The sequence below is a fragment of the Emydura macquarii genome, unplaced genomic scaffold (assembly GCF_026122565.2).
Source record: "Emydura macquarii macquarii isolate MOO-44397 ecotype Brisbane River unplaced genomic scaffold, CSIRO-AGI_Emac_v2 contig_1876, whole genome shotgun sequence".
Lineage (NCBI taxonomy): Eukaryota > Metazoa > Chordata > Testudines > Chelidae > Emydura > Emydura macquarii.
In genome coordinates, this window is record NW_027132013.1 from 20,741,299 (window position 1) to 20,752,822 (window position 11,524).

General features: G+C 40.5%; 1 protein-coding gene across 7 annotated transcripts in view; it reads right to left on the bottom strand.

Annotated features, from left to right (window-relative positions):
• NUMB (NUMB endocytic adaptor protein) overlaps window positions 1–8,688 on the bottom strand; it is a 139,765-nt gene extending 131,077 nt beyond the window's left edge. For 5 of the 7 annotated variants that reach the window (XM_067557868.1, XM_067557871.1, XM_067557867.1 and 2 more), the window contains exon 1: window positions 8,480–8,554. The gene's annotated coding sequence lies outside the window, so the exon portion shown is untranslated. Of the gene's footprint in view, window positions 1–8,335; window positions 8,352–8,479; window positions 8,555–8,667 lie in introns of those variants that run through there. The other 2 variants (XM_067557865.1, XM_067557866.1) reach the window with 2 other exon arrangements.
• Window positions 8,689–11,524: the final 2,836 nt, after the last annotated feature.

Here is an 11,524-nt window from a genome sequence, read left to right on the forward strand (position 1 = left end):
TGTGAGGGTGCTACCATGAAGTTCTATCACGTCCATGTCAATAACTATAAAAATAGCGTTTAAACAGCATCATCTCTGAGAATTGGACTTTGCATCTTTTTTGTAGCATTACGCATTTACACAGCAGACAGACATTCCCTACCTGAAAGAGCATACAGTTTAAATAAACTTCTTTTTAAAAAGGAGCCACTACACTTCACCTAAAATAAGTTTCTGCCAAATTAATCTTACCACCTTTCACTTTTGATAGCTATTTTTCCTTGGACTGCCTTGGGTAATTTTGAGTCTTGGTACTGAAAGAAATGACCTTTCCTCACCTGGAAGCCATAAACCCACAGACCACCATGGATCCAGTTGTAGTAAAGAAAACTCCAGAGGTTAATTAAGTGTTGAGGCCGCTCAAAAGCAAAAGGGAAAAACTGAAGAATTCTCATGATGCAGCACTTGTATATGGTCTCACAACATGCATATGTGCAAGATATGTCTCATATTTTAGGTGGGTTTATATTAGTACCTCAGTTTAACTAGAAATTGTCTCAACTTCCAATTAGCCCATTCAATATAGACTATTTACACACTGCAACAGGGCTTAAAGGCCCCAAGTCAGATCAGAGCCTGGCCAGGAACCATACACCCACAATTCTAGCAATATATTTAATTAAGAGCTGCTATGTAGTACTTAGTTATTCAGTGTTTCCTTTATAATATCACCTGTATTTATCAATTACACACTGTAGGTTCCAATTTCAGTTTTAACAGGATACTTCTTTCTGTTCAAGTATGAAAGTGCGGTAGAAAATTAGGCCTTTTATAGATGATTATTCAGGATGCTTACCTGAATGCAACAATTTTAAATTATGTTCATATTTCCACTGAAATAAAAATCCAAATGTAAATGATTGGGAGAGTCCTGGAATACATATGGTTGGCGACCTGGTCAAATAAACTTTTCTAACTTATTTAGACAGCAAAAACTAACTAACTGGCCCACTCTTTCCTGGTACCAGTACCTTCAAGTTAGGCTCTATGTTTCTCAACTTCTCTAGGGAAGTTATTTTATGCAGAAAGTTAACTTTAATACAAGTGATGACAAAAAAAATTTATAATCAGTCTTTGCAGACAATTTTTGTAACAAAAAAATGTCCATATGAATGACAATGTAGGAAGCGGTTTGGATAGACAAATTACTCCAAGAGGAACGGGGATAAATGTTGGCCAAACTGTAGAGAAAGACGATTTTATGCATATATAGTAGACATGAAAAAAAGAGTACTGGATGTGATTTGTACCAGATATTAGACAGTGGGATATCACAATAAAAAATTCTTTGGTAATCTTCCTGGGACTTCCCAGTGGAAGTGGGTACACCAAGAAAATAACTACTTTTTATTCAGTACTCAGAAAAGTGCATTAATCTTTAAAAAAGGATGTACACCTGTCCATTTTTTAAATATTAATGTTTGATAAACCCACCTGGTTTAATAAATATGAGTACAGTCAATAGTTTCACTCAACTTAATATTACCAGAAACATGTCCTTGGATAGTATACTCTAATATAATAACACCATATTAAATAGAGAGATTTGATTATATTACTGCACAATGTTTCTCTAAGCAAGATAGATTTGGGTTGATATTTACTTGGCAATGATTTGCAACCTGTTAAAAGCTTCCTAAATATAACAAGTTGTTTAAAAATTGAAGTTTAAGTGCATGAAGAAAGATCTAACTACAGTTGGAGTTCACAGGACAAATCATTGTTCCTGAAGATGACAGTTTGTGAAATTACGATGACAGCATGTACATCAAAACTGAAGTAACCACCAGTACAGTCAGAAAAAATAATTTAATAATGTTTAGTAAATGCATTCATCACACTCCCTTCTCACAAATGAAAAATAGGTAACAGAACCGAAAGTCCTGTAAAGCAGACTTGCAAGTTAGCTATAAAACATGTCAGCTCTGCAAAAGAAAACTTACAACCCCCCTCATGTAACACACCAAAGATATTGCCCATCAAGGCGATTCACAAGAATTTTAAACCCAAGTTAAGACCACAAACCCAATCTCCTCCTCTCCCAAAAATACCTTACTTGAGAAATACTGAACTCTGCACCACAAAACCACAGAAATCAGTATAAGTCAAATACATACCAACCATGAATTCATGAGGGAAAAAGATTCAGATTTAGTGATTTTTCCATGGGACTTAGTTCAGCTCTTTCTGAGGAAAAAAAGGGAAGGGGGAGAGTATAGCAAGAAGTCAATACAGCAGCCTGATTCTCAGGAAGTTGGTTCTTACCTGGCAAGCCATGTGCTTCAACTACATATTCTAATACAAAGTTCCAATATCAGAAAAGTCAGAAACAAAAGTTACAAAACTAAAGTTAAACTAAGAATTTTTTTATTTTTTTAAGATCTTGAGGAAAAAATGTAATATCATTCAAGAAAATAGGTACAGAAGTAAAGCATGAAAGCAGCCTCAAGCTCACTCTGCTATTGCCAGCTTTTAACAAACAGAACCAACTCACCAGTTCTGCAAAAAGATATTTTGTATCGTTCCTCTGTACTGGAAAGGAAAAGGAATTTCATAAACCTCTACATAAAATTTTACTTTTGAAATGGATGGAAGAATGCTTTCACAGACAGACTATCTATCCTCACTCTCATCTCAGATAAATAACTCCTAAAGAAATTCACTCAGCATCTAGTTCCAGAGGAGTAGCCGTGTTAGTCTGTATACAGCAAAAACAACGAGAGTTCTGTGGCACTTTAAAGACTAACAAATTTAATATTTGCAGGCATAAGCTTTCGAGAGCTCTCTCGAAAGCTTATGCCTGCAAATATTAAATTTGTTAGTCTTTAAAGTGCCACAGAACTCAGCATCTAGGTTAGCCAGAGCTACAAGTTGTCAACTGTTAATGGAGAGACTCAGGCCCGGTCTACACTAAAAATTAGGTTGACCCAGCTACGTCACGCAGGAGCATGAAAAATCCACACCTGAGTAATGTAATTAGGCTGACCTCACACACACCCCCTTCCCCCCTAGTGCAGACAGAACTAGGCTGATGGAAGAATTCTTCCATTGACCTAGCTACTGCCTCTCAGGGAGGTGGATTACCTGTGCCAATGGGAGAACCCCTCCCATTGGCATAGATAGTGTGTATTCTGAAGCGCTATAGATCTGCATCTGTAGCAGTGGTTTTCAACCTGTGGTCTGCAGACCCCTGGGGACCTAAAACCTATGTCCAAGATTTCCAAAGAGGCCCACACCTCCATTTGAATTTTTTTTTTTTTTTTTTTTTTTTTTAAAAAGAGGTTCACACATGAGAAAAGGTTGAAAACCATTGCTCTGCAGCATTTCAAGTTATACACACCTTAAGATGAGAGGCAGTATGATTGATTAGGCCCAGGAAATAAATAAAGCTGGGTTGCAGGCTCATCCCTGCTACTGACTTGCTGAAAGTCAAACCTCTCTGGGTCTGTGTGAATTAGGGAAATGGAATTTTTAAAATAACTAGCTACCTAGCATGGAACCCAGACTAACCTGATTAACAATTTAGCACCTTTAGGACTGTTAGAAAAAAGTAGGTTTTTTTCCTAAAGCATCATTTCCCCTCTCCACCCCCCATATTTACACTTTGTTTGTTTTGACTAGGAAAAGTGGTTGAGTTTAGGTCAGAAATAGCTAATGTGCTAGAAATTGCTTCTGGTCCAATCTGTCAATATAGAATTTTTTACTTAGCTTGCATGATGGCATTTATGGTTTCTAAATCTACAGCTGGCATAGAAGCTCAAAATAACTGGTTATCTATACAAAAACAGCACAGTGTAACAGTCTTGGCATACAGACACACACAGATTAGTGAACAGAGAAAGGTTGTGTTTAGGACCCGACATCAAAAATCTCTACTTTAATTCTTTAAGAAAAGGTATGGTACCCAGAAACATTTCTCAACTGTTGTATATCTTGCTGCAGATAAATTTATTTAGGCTACAATTCGAAATGTCTTAGATTTCACCTGGTAATCTGAAGACTGATTAATCCGGCCTTAAAGATAGACCCAAAACAGCTTTCCAGGAATGCTCTATATTTAATACTCTAGAATAACAGTTTTTTTCTGCTTAGAGCCCCGGCATGACAATTACCTGGCTCTATACCTTCAATAAGAGAATTTAGTTTGTGGCATTTGCAGACCCCAATCTGTTGGTGTACAGAGCATCTGTCCTCCTCCACAGAAACAGCTTCCTCAGACATTTTTTAGTCACAGTGCTCCGTAACAATGGGCCTGAAGGAAGGAGGGAGTGGGCATAAGCCACTACCCAGAATCAGCTTTATGCAGACAAAATAACTAGAGACATTGGAAATCTCCAGTGTGTTACATATTAAGAATAAAAACTGACCAGTACATGAATACAAAAAACAAAGATGCAAAGCTTTTCCCAGATTGCTGACAGCTCACTCAGGTCTTCATGGACATAAACATCTGCCAACAGGGAGTAAGTATATCAGAAAGTATGCTAGGAAAGTCCTGCAAAGTTACAAGCTTCTTCAGATTGCATGAAATGGCAGATAACTCCTAGAAACCTCACAAGTGTTAGTAATTTATCAGAACAAACTCTGAATCAATTAAAGTAAATAGGGCTGTCTCCTGCTCAGTACCGAAGCAAAAGTCTGAGAGAAATTAAAATTGGAAGAAGAATCTTTTCTAATCAACACCTGTTGTCTCTACTGCCACTACAAGAAGTGGTAGAAGTTTCACTCCTCAACCTGTACAGGACACACTGCAGAATTAGTTTGATCAAATGTATTGGTCTTGTCTTCACCAGAAAAAAGGTATATTTTTAACAAACATTAGCTAGCAAGTATTTAGATCCTAGCAGACAAGGCAGTTATAGTTTTAATGTTAGAATGTCAACGTAAACCCTAGAATTTACCTCTACCAGCTAACACATTAAATACTTATTTTTTCCTAGAATGTAGCTGGCTGTTGTTTCATGTCTGGGCCAAAGGCTGTGTCCAAAAACTACCACCAGGCTTAAGGGGAAAAATCTAAAATACTTTTCATGAGGCCTTTTTCAGCTGACTGGATTTTCACAGGAGACTGAATACTAACTTCAGAGATTCTGCAAACCCACTTTTTCAAAAAAGACATATCTAAGGCTTTGTCTACAATATGAAGGAAAGTTAAACTGGTTTTCCAGTACTGCTTCAGTGCTGGAAGTGGAGTGAGAACAATTGTATGCAGAATTCAAGTGTGTTGCCAACTCTTGTAGTTTTATCACAAGACTCAAAACAGTGTGTGTTTTTAAGACCCTAACTCCTCAATGCAAGTGATTATACAAGAATTTCAGCTTTTGTTAAAAAAAATTCTAGCCCTCAGAGTTATGGAGAAGAGCCTGAAAACATGACTTGAGTGAATCCTAAAGGCTCAGAAACCAGAAGACAAATAAATCAACAGTTCCCATTTCAGTCTTATGATTTTTAGGGGCAAGATGTGATTTTTGAATGCTTGGGATTGGCAACTGCTGCTACATTATCATGAAATCTTTTTGCCACATCATAAAAAGATTATTTGAATGCTGTCTAGCCTAGCATTCACCCCATTACTAGAAAACAGTATTACACACTTTCTAGTTTAGATGCACCTTCAGTTTTCACATATTTAACTTAGAGGAGGATGGGAAAGAAAGATAGAGTAAGGGTCCAACTAACATGCTTAAAAAAGGCATTGACACTGCAGCACAGGCTAGTGACCCAAGCACAAGTGTGCCCATGACACCTTGAGTCCATAATCAGGTGGCTAGCTTCTGCCCAAACATCCACAGAGCTATTTTTACATCACTAGCTCAAGCAGAGCAAGCTCAGGGCTAGTCTCTGCCACAATGATCACATTGCTATTTTTAGCACTGCAGTTCAAGCAGACCTAGCAAATGTCTGTCTGCCCGGGGTTGGAGGCATGCTCCTAGCCACACTGTAGACATATGCTTAGGGTATGTCTATACTACAAATACTACAGCAGCACAGCTGCAGTAGTGCAGCTACACCACTGTAGCACTGCAGTATAATTACTTTCTACAGCAACAAAAGGGGCTTCTCTATCACTGTAGTAAATCCATCCCCTCAAGAGGTGATAGCTAGGCAGATGGAAGAATTCTTCTGTTGACCTACCTGCATCTATAATGAGGGCTAGGTCAACCTAACTGCATTACACAGGGTGTGAAATTATTCACAATCCTGAGCCATATAGCTAGGTTGACCTAAATTTTAAGCATAGATGAGGCTTAAGAGTTATTCTGTACAGGAGTTCCCAATGTGAACAGGTTTAAGCGCTTGATGCTAATAGCATTTCTTACTTAAATACTTGAAAAAGCATTCTTTGTTATGTGATGTTTGAGTTTTGTTACAGCATTGTTCTACAAATCAGAGTTTTCACTGAGGCTTAAAGCCACTACTTTATTCAATTATAGATTAAATTCATTGTAAGATGAGATAAGCAATCAAAACTGTGCATGGATAATCAGCAAGGATGATTGATCTCACACCCCTAATTCAATTTATGTTTAAACTTTGTTCACATGATTTTGATATCATTCAAATGCTGCTTTTTTTGAGAGAGAATTTCCATAAAGAATGGCCAATAATGAAGGAATGGAAAACCTATATTAACAAGTGGGAAAAGTAACAGAGGGCTGTTTGTCTCTGGTAAATCTGTTCACCCATTTAAGTCTACATTTTATACTACTAGCAATACCTACAACAATACTGTAGCTGAAATGTATGAACTAGTCTTCCACTGTAACTCTCTGCACTGATAAGGACATGTGTACAAGCAGGAAGACTACAAAAAATTTAAATGATAATTTGTTAACTATCTGGTTATAACAAATGGTTAAGATTTGCTACATTGGATGCTTGAATTAGGAACACTGAAATTAACCTTGGAAAACATGACAATGCACACAAAACAGAAGAACTCCAACCAGAAGCTCCGTTACAGTTTTATAAAACATTAATGAGCAGGTTACATAAATCTTGAGGATTAGCAGAGTTTTAGATGAGAGATGCTATAAGACATGTTAACTGTAGCTTGGCAGACATATCCTTTCATTCTTCAAGGCTTTTCACTTTCATTAATACTGACAATAAAATATATTAATTCCTTTTAAACAGAAGCTGCATTTAACCCTTGACTTAAAGTTTCCAGTAGCTAATTGGTTAATAATAAAAGACATTACATCAGGAAATAATTAGTGTTCATTTCAGCACAGAATAACTAAAGAGAGTTATTATGCATTTTGTACTTCAATTTCTGCTGCATTTTGCATGAAAACAAGAATGCCCTGTACTTGCTTCTGCACTACCTTGTAGCTCATTACATGAACATAAGCAGGTGATGGAAAAGAGTTAATTGTGAGCTCAAGAACAATGGTTTCCCTTACAGGGGCACACACATTTTGAAATCCAGTCAATTTTACAGGATCTCAGACACCAATATTTTTACAGAACTCTCACCATAAGTGTTTGAAAAGTTTTAGTCTCAGATTTATCCCAGCATATTCCAACCTCACCTCTTACCCAGCCACAACCCCAATAAGAGGAAAAAGGGGGAAAAAGGAAAACACCTCAACCTATTCCTCTAGATTCAAATACAACCAAGTACTGTACTGGCCTGGCCTTTTCTCTCCCCCCCCCCCCCACCTTAGACCTCAAGTCTCAAGTCCTAAAATTCAAAATCCAGAAACATTTCACACAAACACCACACACTGTGAGTGCAGGGCATAACGAGTGATCTTGCTGGGAGAGCTCCCTTCACAAAGCCTAGATAGATGGGCAGAACTCAGGGCCTAGAAGAAAGCCAGGCAATCCTAGGAGAGTGAATCAGGAAGTTGAAACACTCCCAACGGGGTAATTCTTCTAACTATGCTGATGGGCTTGGAGCCTGCCGGGGCACGGAGATCGCGGCGGCCGCCCGCTTCCCTCCGCTTCCTCCCTATCTCCATGGGGCTCGACGCCCCTCTTCCCCCTCTCATTCCCTCCCGCTTCCATCCCCCCTTTCCTCAGGCTCACCACACCCACCACCCCGGAGATCAGGCGCTTCGCCCCCTGCTCTAGGCGCAACTCTGTGCCGCCGCCGCCGCCCCCCACCCAGTTCCTCAAGCCAAACCCGCCGCTCTCCCGCAGCGCTCAGGCCCTCGCTTCCCCTCCCCAGCTACTCGGCCAACCCGCCTCGGACTCCGGTCCTTAGCCCCCGCCCGCCTGGTCCTCGGAGCACCCCTGCTCCTTCCCGGGGTTGGAGGCCTCCCCTAAGGCCGCCCCCTCTGGGTCTCACCCTCCCTTCTCAGCTCCCCCGGCTTTGGGGTCCGGCCCGCGGCTGCTGTGCTGCTCTGCTCTGCTCTGCTCCCCCCGAGCCTTCCGGCGCCCTGCTCCGCTCCGCCCCGCCCCGCCCCGGTCTCTCAGGCCCTGCCGCTCTCACCTGCTGCCCAGCAGAGCCAGCACCAGCCACCTCCCTTCAGCGCCGCCTCGGCCGCCGGTCGCCACTCTACTGAGCAGTAGCGCGACAGCGGTACTGCCGCCCCCTCCCACCCCTAACAACAGATCCCTCCCCTTTGCCCTCGCGCCCATCCTCGCATCCCATTGGCCGTTCGCGCCGCAAATACTAACTGTGAGTGGGGAGAACAGATGCCTGTCAGATTCCCGACCCCTCCTCCCCCCAGTATTTTATTCTCTGGGGGAAGGGGTGGACACCCTCCCCCCCCCCTTCGCCTTCCTGATTGGCTCAAACTGCTGAGACTGAGAATTAGGATAGGCTGGTAGGGATGCCAGCTGTTGCGATGTGCCTGCCTCCTTCGCTGCTCTGCAGTAGGGATGTATCTACTTGCCCCTATGCTGAGTTTGGTTGCACAGCAAGGAGGGACAGGGTAGGAGGAGGGAGAAGAAAGCACCTGGACCGGATTAACCAATTGTTTGCTGGAGATAATTCGCTCAAGCAATTCCTCTGTCTCCGTTTACACAGTAAATCCCCATTCAGCTTTGGATGCTCATGGAAGTTTTATGTATGTTAACCTGTTCCCGGTTTATATCCTCTAACCCATTTTAATTGTGTCATTCCTGGGGGGGGGGAGAGGAGTCTAGCTGTAGATGGGCTACACATTCACTAGGCAAGGTGAAACGATTAAAATATTGAGGGTTTCAAAGGTATGAACTCAAATAAGGGTCCATTTCAGACAAAACGATTTGCCCTGTTCCTCTAAATTTTCACTCTGAAATGGGACACTTTTCCACCACAAGAGGGCTTCAGAGCTGGAATTTTAATTCTCACATGCTTTTGATACCAAAATAGTTATTTTGTCAAAACCAAATTGTGTAATAAAATAAAATTTGTGAGGTGCAAGAGATCTAAAACAAAACTGATCACTTAGATGTTAAATTTCACAGAAAATGTTGCCCATTTTGTACAGTTCTATTTGTATCCATATTTTTCTCAAAGTAGGCATCACCAACCCTGACTCAGGATGCAATAGATAGCAGCCCCGTTCATCATTCCTAAAAAGCGAGATTGGTACTGGGCTTTAGGCCTAATACTAGGAATCTGATGAGTTGGGTTCTGTTCCTAGCTCTACCACAGGCTTCCTCAATGACAAATTACATAACTGGTGTCTCAATTTCCCCATCTATAAAATGGAGATAAGCCTTCTCTACCTCCTAAGGGCATTATGAATTGCTTTAATGACAAATTCTAGAGAATAATTTTAAACAAATAAATCATTAATCCAGAGGACAGATCCTGACATGCAATGTGACCAGGCCTGTCTGATCAAGAGGGAATACTACATATTCCCCCCAGTGACAGATTAACTCTTTTGATTCTGCATTTTCAAGATGAAGTGTTTTCTCTAGTTTCTTGCCTAAATTGAGGAAGCAAAAACCAGCTCCCTCCTTGAAATTGTCTGTTGCTAAATTCAGCCCAGAGACTAAAAATAAAACAGAAGTGACACGTGGTAATGTTTTGGATGCAGCGTCCAAGTGACCCCTACACTTGGGAGGGGTGTGGCCAGAATATACTGTGTGCTAGCTATTCTCACCTACTGAAGTCTTCTAGAAGGCTATTCCAGCCAAAATACAAATTACAACAGCCTTGAGCCTCCAGCTACCCCAAGAATAGAAGTGCAAAAGTTACTTAAAACACTTTCCCCAAAACCTTTTTCTGAACAAAGCACAAGAATGGAGCAACAGAGAATCAGGACCACAGCTTCTCAAAATGGGCATCCAAAAATGAGAATTAAAATTAGTGGCGACATCAAAACTTTGTGCTAAATCAGGTGCTCACCAGGAAGTCTGTGGAAGAAGTGAGAACTGAATTCAGACTTTTTGACCCTCCGTGCAGTGCCTTTACCATAAAATCATTATCTCTTAGAGTATTAACACTGAAAAAAGCCAATTTTTTTTACTATCCTTTTGCATATCACTCAGCTTGGAGAGTGAAAACAAACTAGATAGGTTCACTTCTTATAGTCAGCTTCTAGTCACTTTCATATTGCAATTCTGATACATTAACACAATAAAGCAACGGTCTGGAATCCAAGGGTGTGTTATTTTAAATGTTTCAACTGAAATTTTTTTTTAAATCATGAAAATGTATCTCTTGATCTTAAATTTTTTAAAACCTTATTTTAACAAAATCTAATGCCAATTCTGATCTGACATGTCCCTCAAATATGTTATGTTCCAGGTGGCTTTGGCTGAGTTCTTCATTCTATTTACTGAAGCTAGACTCTGGACTCACTATCACTGAATTTGAGATTATGCATTGAGCTTTAAACCCTGACTCCTAGGGAATATATTATCTTTATGTCATGGGGTAACTTTCACTTCCATAGGTGATGTCATACTTAGTTGGGAAGTATAAATCAAGGGTATTGCTACTGGATGTAAAAAAAAGTCCAAATATACACTACAGTTATGTTCAATTTATACAACTATCTGGCTTGAAGCCTGTCCTTAGATTTTAAATTACTCACTGATGCTTCTCTTCTTGGCTCTGATGGTGCCACTCAGGTGCTGAATTGTGCTCCCCTAGGTAGAATTTTATGACAGAGAAGGGGAAAAGAGGATATGATGGAGAAAGAAAGAAAGAAAGAAAGAAAGATGGCTATAAAGAGAGTCTTTAATCGAATTGCACTTTTGCTCACTGCAGTGGTCCAAGACCAAATTCCTGCAATATGTAGCCAAGCTACATGAGGACTTCCATATAAGAGGGAGAAAGGAATTTACCCTCAAAGCCCCATGTTGGGAGCTAAGTTCTGAAGCTGCAGTTACTTATGACTTCTAGGAGTAATGACTGGTAGAGTCTGCATAGCAGAAGAACTAAAATCCCAAATCCTAATATCCCCCATCCTGTCCCCCAAACCTCACTCCAGGCATAATCCCAGCAGAACAGTGCTCCATGTGGTATGCAGGGGGTGTGGACTAGGCGCTCCTCAAGTCCTGCCCTTTACTACCTACTGGAAGTGTTTGATTC